This window comes from Ranitomeya imitator, chromosome 10 (assembly GCF_032444005.1).
Source record: "Ranitomeya imitator isolate aRanImi1 chromosome 10, aRanImi1.pri, whole genome shotgun sequence".
In the NCBI taxonomy this organism is placed as follows: domain Eukaryota; kingdom Metazoa; phylum Chordata; class Amphibia; order Anura; family Dendrobatidae; genus Ranitomeya; species Ranitomeya imitator.
This window is the reverse complement of record NC_091291.1, coordinates 118,746,424-118,757,858: the sequence shown is the minus strand read 5'-3', so window position 1 is coordinate 118,757,858 and position 11,435 is coordinate 118,746,424.

Here is an 11,435-nt window from a genome sequence, read left to right as displayed (position 1 = left end):
GGAGACAACATTTGTCCAGTATGGTTACAAACTATTTTTCATCCCTTATCGACGTTCTCCCTCAACCGTCATTCCCATTTGATTACTGGGCATCCAAATTAGACACCTGGCCAGAATTGGCAGAATATGCATTGCAGGAGCTTGCTTGCCCGGCAGCTAGTGTCCTATCAGAAAGAGTATTCAGTGCTGCAGGTTCAATACTAACAGAAAAAAGGACTCGTCTGGCTACCCAAAATGTAGATGATCTAACCTTCATTAAAATGAACCACAACTGGATTTCAAAATCTTTTGCCCCACCCTGCCCGGCTGACACCTAGCTTTCCTATGAAAAGGTCTTGCCTGTGGACTATTCTGAATGACTTTTCCAATCTCGTAATTTTCTTCACCTGATTGTCCAGCATACGACATGTTTCCACCTCACGAAATGGCCAAACTCCCCACACGGGGCCGTGCTATCGCCACTTTGCGCTTGGACCCTTGAGAGTGCTGTTTGTCTGAAGAGGTGGGTGTGGCCGCTTTTGGTCGACGGCACTGCCACTGGGTCCCTCATAGTACAATAAAGTGTCTCTGGCGGTGGTGGTGCGCACCCAACGTCAGACACACCGTTGTAATATGAGGGGCCCTGTGCCTGTACCGCCGGCCACAAGACAGTTCCCCCCCCCAGCTCAAACAGTGCTCTACCACTAGCAAAATTATCTCTCACAGCTTCACCAATGTGTAGTCTAGCCGCTGACATCCTTCAATGCCTGGCACTGACAATACCATTGTTTTGACATTTTTGTTATGTTAGGCCTTCGAAGCCTGTCTGCGGTCCCTTCTTTCTACAACTACTACACTGACCAGGCCACTGCTGGCCGTGTTACCCTGGAACCAATTTAAAAGTGCCTACAGTCAGCCCAATTTTGTTATGTTAGGCCTTCGAAGACTGTCTGCCGTCACTCCTTCCACTAGACTTCCACTGACCATACACTGCTGCCCATGTACCCCTGGAACCAATTTAAAGTGCCTACAGCCAGCCCAATTTTGTTATGTTAGGCCTTCGAAGCCTGTCTGCGGTCACTCCTTCCACTAGACTTCCACTGACCAGACCACTGCTGCCCGTGTACCCCTGGAACCAATTTAAAAGTGCCTACAGCCAGCCCAAGTTTGTTATGTTAGGCCTTGGAAGCCTGTCTGCGGTCACTCCTTCCACTAGACTTCCACTGACCAGACCACTGCTGCCCGTGTACCCCTGGAACCAATTTAAAAGTGCCTACAGCCAGCCCAAGTTTGTTATGTTAGGCCTTCGATGCCTGTCTGCGGTCACTCCTTCCACTAGGCCTCCACTGACCACACCACTGCTGCCCGTGTACCCCTGGAACCAATTTAAAATTGCCTACAGCCAGCCCAATTTTTTTATTTTAGGCCTTCGATGCCTGTCTGCGGTCCATTCTTTCAACTACTACTACACTGACCAGGTCACTGCTGCCCGTGTACCCCTGGAACCAATTTAAAATTGCCTACAGCCATGTGTTATTATTTTAGGCCTTCGATGCCTGTCTGCGGTCACTCCTTCCACTAGGCCTCCACTGACCACACCACTGCTGCCCGTGTACCCCTGGAACCAATTTAAAATTGCCTACAGCCAGCCCAATTTTTTTATTTTAGGCCTTCGATGCCTGTCTGCGGTCCATTCTTTCAACTACTACTACACTGACCAGGTCACTGCTGTCCGTGTACCCCTGGAACCAATTTAAAATTGCCTACAGCCATGTGTTATTATTTTAGGCCTTCGATGCCTGTCTGCGGTCACTCCTTCCACTAGACTTCCACTGACCAGACCACTGCTGCCCGTGTACCCCTGGAACCAATTTAAAAGTGCCTACAGCCAGCCCAAGTTTGTTATGTTAGGCCTTCGATGCCTGTCTGCGGTCACTCCTTCCACTAGGCCTCCACTGACCACACCACTGCTGCCCGTGTACCCCTGGAACCAATTTAAAATTGCCTACAGCCAGCCCAATTTTTTTATTTTAGGCCTTCGATGCCTGTCTGCGGTCCATTCTTTCAACTACTACTACACTGACCAGGTCACTGCTGCCCGTGTACCCCTGGAACCAATTTAAAATTGCCTACAGCCATGTGTTATTATTTTAGGCCTTCGATGCCTGTCTGCGGTCACTCCTTCCACTAGGCCTCCACTGACCACACCACTGCTGCCCGTGTACCCCTGGAACCAATTTAAAATTGCCTACAGCCAGCCCAATTTTTTTATTTTAGGCCTTCGATGCCTGTCTGCGGTCCATTCTTTCAACTACTACTACACTGACCAGGTCACTGCTGTCCGTGTACCCCTGGAACCAATTTAAAATTGCCTACAGCCATGTGTTATTATTTTAGGCCTTCGATGCCTGTCTGCGGTCACTCCTTCCACTAGGCCTCCACTGACCACACCACTGCTGTCCGTGTACCCCTGGAACCAATTTAAAATTGCCTACAGCCATGTGTTATTATTTTAGGCCTTCGATGCCTGTCTGCGGTCACTCCTTCCACTAGGCCTCCACTGACCACACCACTGCTGTCCGTGTACCCCTGGAACCAATTTAAAATTGCCTACAGCCAGCCCAATTTTTTTATTTTAGGCCTTCGATGCCTGTCTGCGGTCCATTCTTTCAACTACTACTACACTGACCAGGTCACTGCTGTCCGTGTACCCCTGTAACCAATTTAAAATTGCCTACAGCCATGTGTTATTATTTTAGGCATTCGATGCCTGTCTGCGGTCCATTTTTTCAACTACTACTACACTGACCAGGTCACTGCTGCCCGTGTACCCCTGGAACCAATTTAAAATTGCCTACAGCCATGTGTTATTATTTTAGGCCTTCGATGCCTGTCTGCGGTCACTCCTTCCACTAGGCCTCCACTGACCACACCACTGCTGCCCGTGTACCCCTGGAACCAATTTAAAATTGCCTACAGCCAGCCCAATTTTTTTATTTTAGGCCTTCGATGCCTGTCTGCGGTCCATTCTTTCAACTACTACTACACTGACCAGGTCACTGCTGCCCGTGTACCCCTGGAACCAATTTAAAATTGCCTACAGCCATGTGTTATTATTTTAGGCCTTCGATGCCTGTCTGCGGTCACTCCTTCCACTAGGCCTCCACTGACCACACCACTGCTGTCCGTGTACCCCTGGAACCAATTTAAAATTGCCTACAGCCATGTGTTATTATTTTAGGCCTTCGATGCCTGTCTGCGGTCCATTCTTTCAACTACTACTACACTGACCAGGGCACTGCTGGCCGTGTACCCCTGGAACCAACATCAGAAAATATAAAAATAAGTATTTTGCTTATAAAAAAGAAAATACTGGTGAGATATCAAATGCAGACATTTTAACATTAAAAACAAACACACAACTCTAATCTGGTACAGTACTAAAAATGGCCACCAGCTACAATTACTTTCTCCTGCAAGTAGTTAACTGAAAGTTTTTTTAAATTGAAAACACACATATGGCATCCACCGAGTGTTGTCCTGTCGCGTCTTCTTTATATTATTGCCGAGAAGATGCAAAATAATGAAAATAATAAAATCATTAATTACCAAAATAATAGAGAAAGTCAACACCACATTGCAAATAAACATTCATTCCAAATAAAGAAGCAGGGCGCGTCCGAGGGTGAGTATATACCTAATAAGAATATAATCACCCTCGGACGCGCAATGCTTATTTCCAACAGCCTTCCTTCCTAAGAATCAGCCCTTCCGTCGTGTAGAGAGACGTTGTGTTACACTCCAAGGTGTTCCCCAGGTTGCCTTTCCTGAGCTTCGATCTTCCGGCTCTCGTTTAGTAGTTCTTGGAAACTACTCTGCATTAGGCCTTCAAATTGGGTATGGGGTGTAGAGAGATGGTGTGTTCCACTCCAAGGTGTTCCCCAGGTTGCCTTTCCTGAGCTTCGATCTTCCGGCTCTCGTTTAGTAGTTGTTGGAAACTACGCTGCATTAGGCCTTCAAATTGGGTATGGGGTGTAGCGAGAGGGTGTGTTACACTCCAAGGTGTTCCCCAGGTTGCCTTTCCTGAGCTTCGATCTTCCGGCTCTCGTTTAGTAGTTCTTGGAAACTACACTGCATTAGGCCTTCAAATTGGGTATGGGGTGTAGAGAGAGGGTGTGTTACACTCCAAGGTGTTCCCCAGGTTGCCTTTCCTGAGCTTCGATATTCCGGCTCTCGTTTAGTAGTTGTCGGAAACTACGCTGCATTAGGCCTACAAATTGGGTATGGGGCGTAGAGAGAGGGTGTGTTACACTCCAAGGTGTTCCCCAGGTTGCCTTTCCTGAGCTTCGATATTCCGGCTCTCGTTTAGTAGTTGTCGGAAACTACGCTGCATTAGGCCTACAAATTGGGTATGGGGCGTAGAGAGAGGGTGTGTTACACTCCAAGGTGTTCCCCAGGTTGCCTTTCCTGAGCTTCGATATTCCGGCTCTCGTTTAGTAGTTGTCGGAAACTACGCTGCATTAGGCCTACAAATTGGGTATGGGGTGTAGAGAGAGGGTGTGTTACACTCCAAGGTGTTCCCCAGGTTGCCTTTCCTGAGCTTCGATCTTCATGCTCTCGTTTAGTAGTTGTCGGAAACTACGCTGCATTAGGCCTACAAATTGGGTATGGGGTGTAGAGAGAGGGTTTGTTACACTCCAAGGTGTTCCCCAGGTTGCCTTTCCTGAGCTTCGATCTTCCGGCTCTCGTTTAGTAGTTGTTGGAAACTACGCTGCATTAGGCCTTCAAATTGGGTATGGGGTGTAGCGAGAGGGTGTGTTACACTCCAAGGTGTTCCCCAGGTTGCCTTTCCTGAGCTTCGATCTTCCGGCTCTCGTTTAGTAGTTGTTGGAAACTACGCTGCATTAGGCCTTCAAATTGGGTATGGGGTGTAGCGAGAGGGTGTGTTACACTCCAAGGTGTTCCCCAGGTTGCCTTTCCTGAGCTTCGATCTTCCGGCTCTCGTTTAGTAGTTCTTGGAAACTACACTGCATTAGGCCTTCAAATTGGGTATGGGGTGTAGAGAGAGGGTGTGTTACACTCTAAGGTGTTCCCCAGGTTTCCTTGCCATTGCTTCGGTCTTCCGACTCTCGTTTAGTAGTTGTAGAAAAGTACACTGCATTAGGCCATACAAAATGGGTATGGGGTGGAGAGAGATGGTGTGTTACACTCCAAGGTGTTCCCCAGGTTGCCTTTCCTGAGCTTCTATCTTCAGGCTCTCATTAAATTGTGGTTAAATGGAACAACTGCATTTGGCGTACTAGTTGGTTTGGGGCCTACTATCGGTGTCTGCCACTCCTTGCTGTTCTCCTCCACTGAACAAAGCTGTGCCGCCTGTTTACTACGGTTGCCAATTTTGAACTGCATTTCGACTACTTACTGATTTGGCCCTACTCTCTGTGTCAGCCTCTCATTCCAGTTGTCCTCCACTGCAATGCCCCCTGGTTATTCCTGTGTTACCAATTTTGAACTGCATTTAGCCCACTTTCTTCTTTGGGCCTATATCTGTGTTTCCACTTCATCGTGCCCATTGCCCAGCCAGTGATAGATGAGTCTGCTGGTACATTGACCCATAACGCAACATTCCCCGTGCACGCTACACAACAACATTGTGACCCTGCTGAAAGTCAGGTTGCTCTTCCCGCATACCATACCACCTTACACGGGGACAAAGAGGAAGGTGCAGATGAAAGTGCAGGTTCCTTCATCAGGTGGGGGGAGGAATACTAGTTGGCGACGTCACTGGCACAGGGCCTCTCATAGTACGCAAAAGTGTTGCTGCCGGTGGGAGGCGCCCCCGCCGTGCAAACACACCGCTGTACTTTGAGGGGCCCTGTGCCAGTGCCAATGCCAACGAGTGGGCCCCCCCTGCTTGCTCAGGTTCACAGCACTTGCAAAGTTGAAATACTTACCTCTCCCTGCTCCACTGCCGTGACGTGGTCCAGATTTCCTGGGCCCACTAATTACTTGAACCAGCCCTACCCCCCACAACTTTAGCCAAATGACCCCCAATTTCAAATGCCTTCCAATTATTATAAGGTAAATTACGCTTGACAAGCTTCATTAAGAAGAATGGATGGTTTTGACATTAAAATGGCCACTCTAGGTGTTTTCCTGGCCCCCACTCACTGCCGACTATGCTGCCCCATTGACTTGCATTGGGTTTCGTGTTTCGGTCGATCCCGACTTTACGTCATAATCGGCCGATTTCACTCGACCCGACTTTGGACATAGTCGGGTTTCGCAAAACCCGGCTCGACTCTAAAAAGGTCAAGGTCGCTCAACTCTAATGGCAACCAATGTCATTGCTTTTGGGCTTCTCTTCGCCATTACACCAGTTGGGGACTGCTGTCAAGATGACAACGTTGCGTCTGAGTTTGTGTCTAAGGGAGATTATACTCTAGGAGGATTATTCAGCCTCCACGCCTCCGGGAAAGACCAGAGCAATGACTACACACCTGACGTAGAGACCTGCTCCAGGTAAGACCGTTCACACTAGAGGTGCAGGAGTTTGTATCACCTAAATGTGTCTACAATTAAGAATGAAGCAAGTTAATAGTTTTGATTAAATAATATTCTGACAATTTGTGTATGCAGCTCTTATGAAGACCTATGTGTCTACATGGTTACAGCCTACAACTATCACACGGGTCGTCTGACTCTATGGTATACAGCTTTATAGCCATGTCATGTTTTCTAAACCTAGGAAACTAGTATAGTGCCTCCACTGCCATTACTGGGGGCTACATTTATATTACTGAGCACATCGGTCAATAGCTCCTTCAGCACATTCATAAGTAATTAACAATGTGAGTGCAGCTCTGGAGTATAATACATATCTAAGACAAGATGAGTAATGTATGTACAGTGATCCAACCAGCAGAATAGTGAGTGCAGCTCTGGAGTATAATACAGGATGTAACTCAGGATTAGTAATGTAATGCATGTACACAGTGACTGCACCAGCAGAATAGTGAGTGCAGCTCTGGGGTATAATACAGGATGTAACTCAGGATCAGTAATGTAATGTATGTACACAGTGACTGCACCAGCAGAATAGTGAGTGCAGCTCTGGGGTATAATACAGGATGTAACTCAGGATCAGTACTGTAATGTATGTACACAGTGACTGCACCAGCAGAATAGTGAGTGCAGCTCTGGAGTATAATACAGGATGTAACTCAGGATCAGTAATGTAATGTATGTACACAGTGACTGCACCAGCAGAATAGTGAGTGCAGATCTGGAGTATAATACAGGATGTACCTCAGGATCAGTAATGTAATGTATGTACACAGTGACTGCACCAGCAGAATAGTGAGTGCAGCTCTGGAGTATAATACAGGATGTAACTCAGGATCAGTAATGTAATGTATGCACACTGTGACTGCACCAGCAGAATAGTGAGTGCAGCTCTGGAGTATAATACTGGATGTACCTCAGGATCAGTAATGTAATGTATGTACACAGTGACTGCACCAGCAGAATAGTGAGTGCAGCTCTGGAGTATAATACTGGATGTACCTCAGGATCAGTAATGTAATGTATGCACACTGTGACTGCACCAGCAGAATAGTGAGTGCAGCTCTGGAGTATAATAAAGGGTGTAACTCAGGATCAGTAATGTAATGTATGTACACAGTGACTGCACCAGCAGAATAGTGAGTGCAGCTCTGGGGTATAATACAGGATGTAACTCAGGATCAGTACTGTAATGTATGTACACAGTGACTGCACCAGCAGAATAGTGAGTGCAGCTCTGGAGTATAATACTGGATGTACCTCAGGATCAGTAATGTAATGTATGCACACTGTGACTGCACCAGCAGAATAGTGAGTGCAGCTCTGGGGTATAATACAGGATGTAACTCAGGATCAGTAATGTAATGTATGTACACAGTGACTGCACCAACAGAATAGTGAGTGCAGCTCTGGAGTATAATACAGGATGTAACTCAGGATCAGTACTGTAATGTATGTACACAGTGACTGCACCAACAGAATAGTGAGTGCAGCTCTGGAGTATAATAAAGGATGTAACTCAGGATCAGTAATGTAATGTATGTACACAGTGACTGCACCAACAGAATAGTGAGTGCAGCTCTGGAGTATAATACAGGATGTAACTCAGGATTAGTAATGTATGTACACAGTGACTGCACCAGCAGAATAGTGAGTGCAGCTCTGGGGTATAATACAGGATGTAACTCAGGATCAGTACTGTAATGTATGTACACAGTGACTGCACCAGCAGAATAGTGAGTGCAGCTCTGGAGTATAATACAGGATGTAACTCAGGATCAGTAATGTAATGTATGTACACAGTGACTGCACCAGCAGAATAGTGAGTGCAGATCTGGAGTATAATACAGGATGTACCTCAGGATCAGTAATGTAATGTATGTACACAGTGACTGCACCAGCAGAATAGTGAGTGCAGCTCTGGAGTATAATACAGGATGTAACTCAGGATCAGTAATGTAATGTATGCACACTGTGACTGCACCAGCAGAATAGTGAGTGCAGCTCTGGAGTATAATACTGGATGTACCTCAGGATCAGTAATGTAATGTATGTACACAGTGACTGCACCAGCAGAATAGTGAGTGCAGCTCTGGAGTATAATACTGGATGTACCTCAGGATCAGTAATGTAATGTATGCACACTGTGACTGCACCAGCAGAATAGTGAGTGCAGCTCTGGAGTATAATAAAGGGTGTAACTCAGGATCAGTAATGTAATGTATGTACACAGTGACTGCACCAGCAGAATAGTGAGTGCAGCTCTGGGGTATAATACAGGATGTAACTCAGGATCAGTACTGTAATGTATGTACACAGTGACTGCACCAGCAGAATAGTGAGTGCAGCTCTGGAGTATAATACTGGATGTACCTCAGGATCAGTAATGTAATGTATGCACACTGTGACTGCACCAGCAGAATAGTGAGTGCAGCTCTGGGGTATAATACAGGATGTAACTCAGGATCAGTAATGTAATGTATGTACACAGTGACTGCACCAACAGAATAGTGAGTGCAGCTCTGGAGTATAATACAGGATGTAACTCAGGATCAGTACTGTAATGTATGTACACAGTGACTGCACCAACAGAATAGTGAGTGCAGCTCTGGAGTATAATAAAGGATGTAACTCAGGATCAGTAATGTAATGTATGTACACAGTGACTGCACCAACAGAATAGTGAGTGCAGCTCTGGAGTATAATACAGGATGTAACTCAGGATCAGTACTGTAATGTATGTACACAGTGACTGCACCAGCAGAATAGTGAGTGCAGCTCTGGAGTATAATACAGGATGTAACTCAGGATCAGTAATGTAATGTATGTACACAGTGACTGCACCAGCAGAATAGTGAGTGCAGCTCTGGAGTATAATAAAGGATGTAACTCAGGATCAGTAATGTAATGTATGTACACAGTGACTGCACCAGCAGAATAGTGAGTGCAGCTCTGGAGTATAATAAAGGATGTAACTCAGGATCAGTAATGTAATGTATGTACACAGTGACTGCACCAGCAGAATAGTGAGTGCAGCTCTGGAGTATAATACAGGATGTAACTCAGGATCAGTAATGTAATGTATGTACACAGTGACTGCACCAGCAGAATAGTGAGTGCAGCTCTGGAGTATAATACAGGATGTAACTCAGGATCAGTAATGTAATGTATGTATACAGTGACTGCACCAGCAGAATAGTGAGTGCAGCTCTGGAGTATAATACAGGATGTAACTCAGGATCAGTAATGTAATGTATGTACACAGTGACTGCACCAGCAGAATAGTGAGTGCAGCTCTGGAGTATAATAAAGGATGTAACTCAGGATCAGTAATGTAATGTATGTACACAGTGACTGCACCAGCAGAATAGTGAGTGCAGCTCTGGAGTATAATACAGGATGTAACTCAGGATCAGTAATGTAATGTATGTAAACAGTGACCGCACCAGCAGAATAGTGAGTGCAGCTCTGGAGTATAATACAGGATGTAACTCAGGATTAGTAATGTAATATATGTACACAGTGACAGCACCAGCAGAATAGTGAGTGCAGCTCTGGAGTATAATACAGGATGTAACTCAGGATCAGTAATGTAATGTATGTACACAGTGACAGCACCAGCAGAATAGTGAGTGCAGCTCTGGAGTATAATACAGGATGTAACTCAGGATCAGTAATGTATGTATACAGTGACTGCACCAGCAGAATAGTGAGTGCAGCTCTGGAGTATAATACAGGATGTAACTCAGGATCAGTAATGTAATGTATGTACACAGTGACTGCACCAGTAGAATAGTGAGTGCAGCTCTGGAGTATAATACAGGATGTAACTCAGGATCAGTAATGTAATGTATGTACACAGTGACTGCACCAGCAGAATAGTGAGTGCAGCTCTGGAGTATAATACAGGATGTAACTCAGGATCAGTAATGTAATGTATGTACACAGTGACTGCACCAGCAGAATAGTGAGTGCAGCTCTGGGGTATAATACAGGATGTAACTCAGGATCAGTAATGTAATGTATGTACACAGTGACTGCACCAGCAGAATAGTGAGTGCAGCTCTGGAGTATAATACAGGATGTAATCAGGATCAGTAATGTAATGTATGTACACAGTGACTGCACCAGCAGAATAGTGAGTGCAGCTCTGGGGTATAATACAGGAGGTAACTCAGGATCAGTAATGTAATGTTTGTACACAGTGACTGCACCAGCAGAATAGTGAGTGCAACTCTGGAGTATAATACAGGATGTAATCAGGATCAGTAATGTAATGTATGTACACAGTGACTGCACCAGCAGAATAGTGAGTGCAGCTCTGGAGTATAATACAGGATGTAACTCAGGATCAGTAATGTAATGTATGTACACAGTTACTGCAGCAGCAGAATAGTGAGTGCAACTCTGGAGTATAATACAGGATGTAATCAGGATCAGTAATGTAATGTATGTACACAGTGACTGCACCAGCAGAGTAGTGAGTGCAGCTCTGGAGTATAATACAGGATGTAACTCAGGATCAGTAATGTAATGTATGTACACAGTGACTGCACCAGCAGAATAGTGACTGCAGCTCTGGAGTATAATACAGGATGTAACTCAGGATCAGTAATGTAATGTATGTACACAGTGACTGCACCAGCAGAATAGTGAGTGCAGCTCTGGAGTATAATACAGGATGTAACTCAGGATCAGTAATGTAATGTATGTACACAGTGACTGCACCAGCAGAATAGTGAGTGCAGCTCTGGAGTATAATACAGGATGTAACTCAGGATCAGTAATGTAATGTATGTACACAGTGACTGCACCAGCAGAATAGTGAGTGCAGCTCTGGAGTATAATACAGGATGTAACTCAGGATCAGTAATGTAATGTATGTACACAGTGAC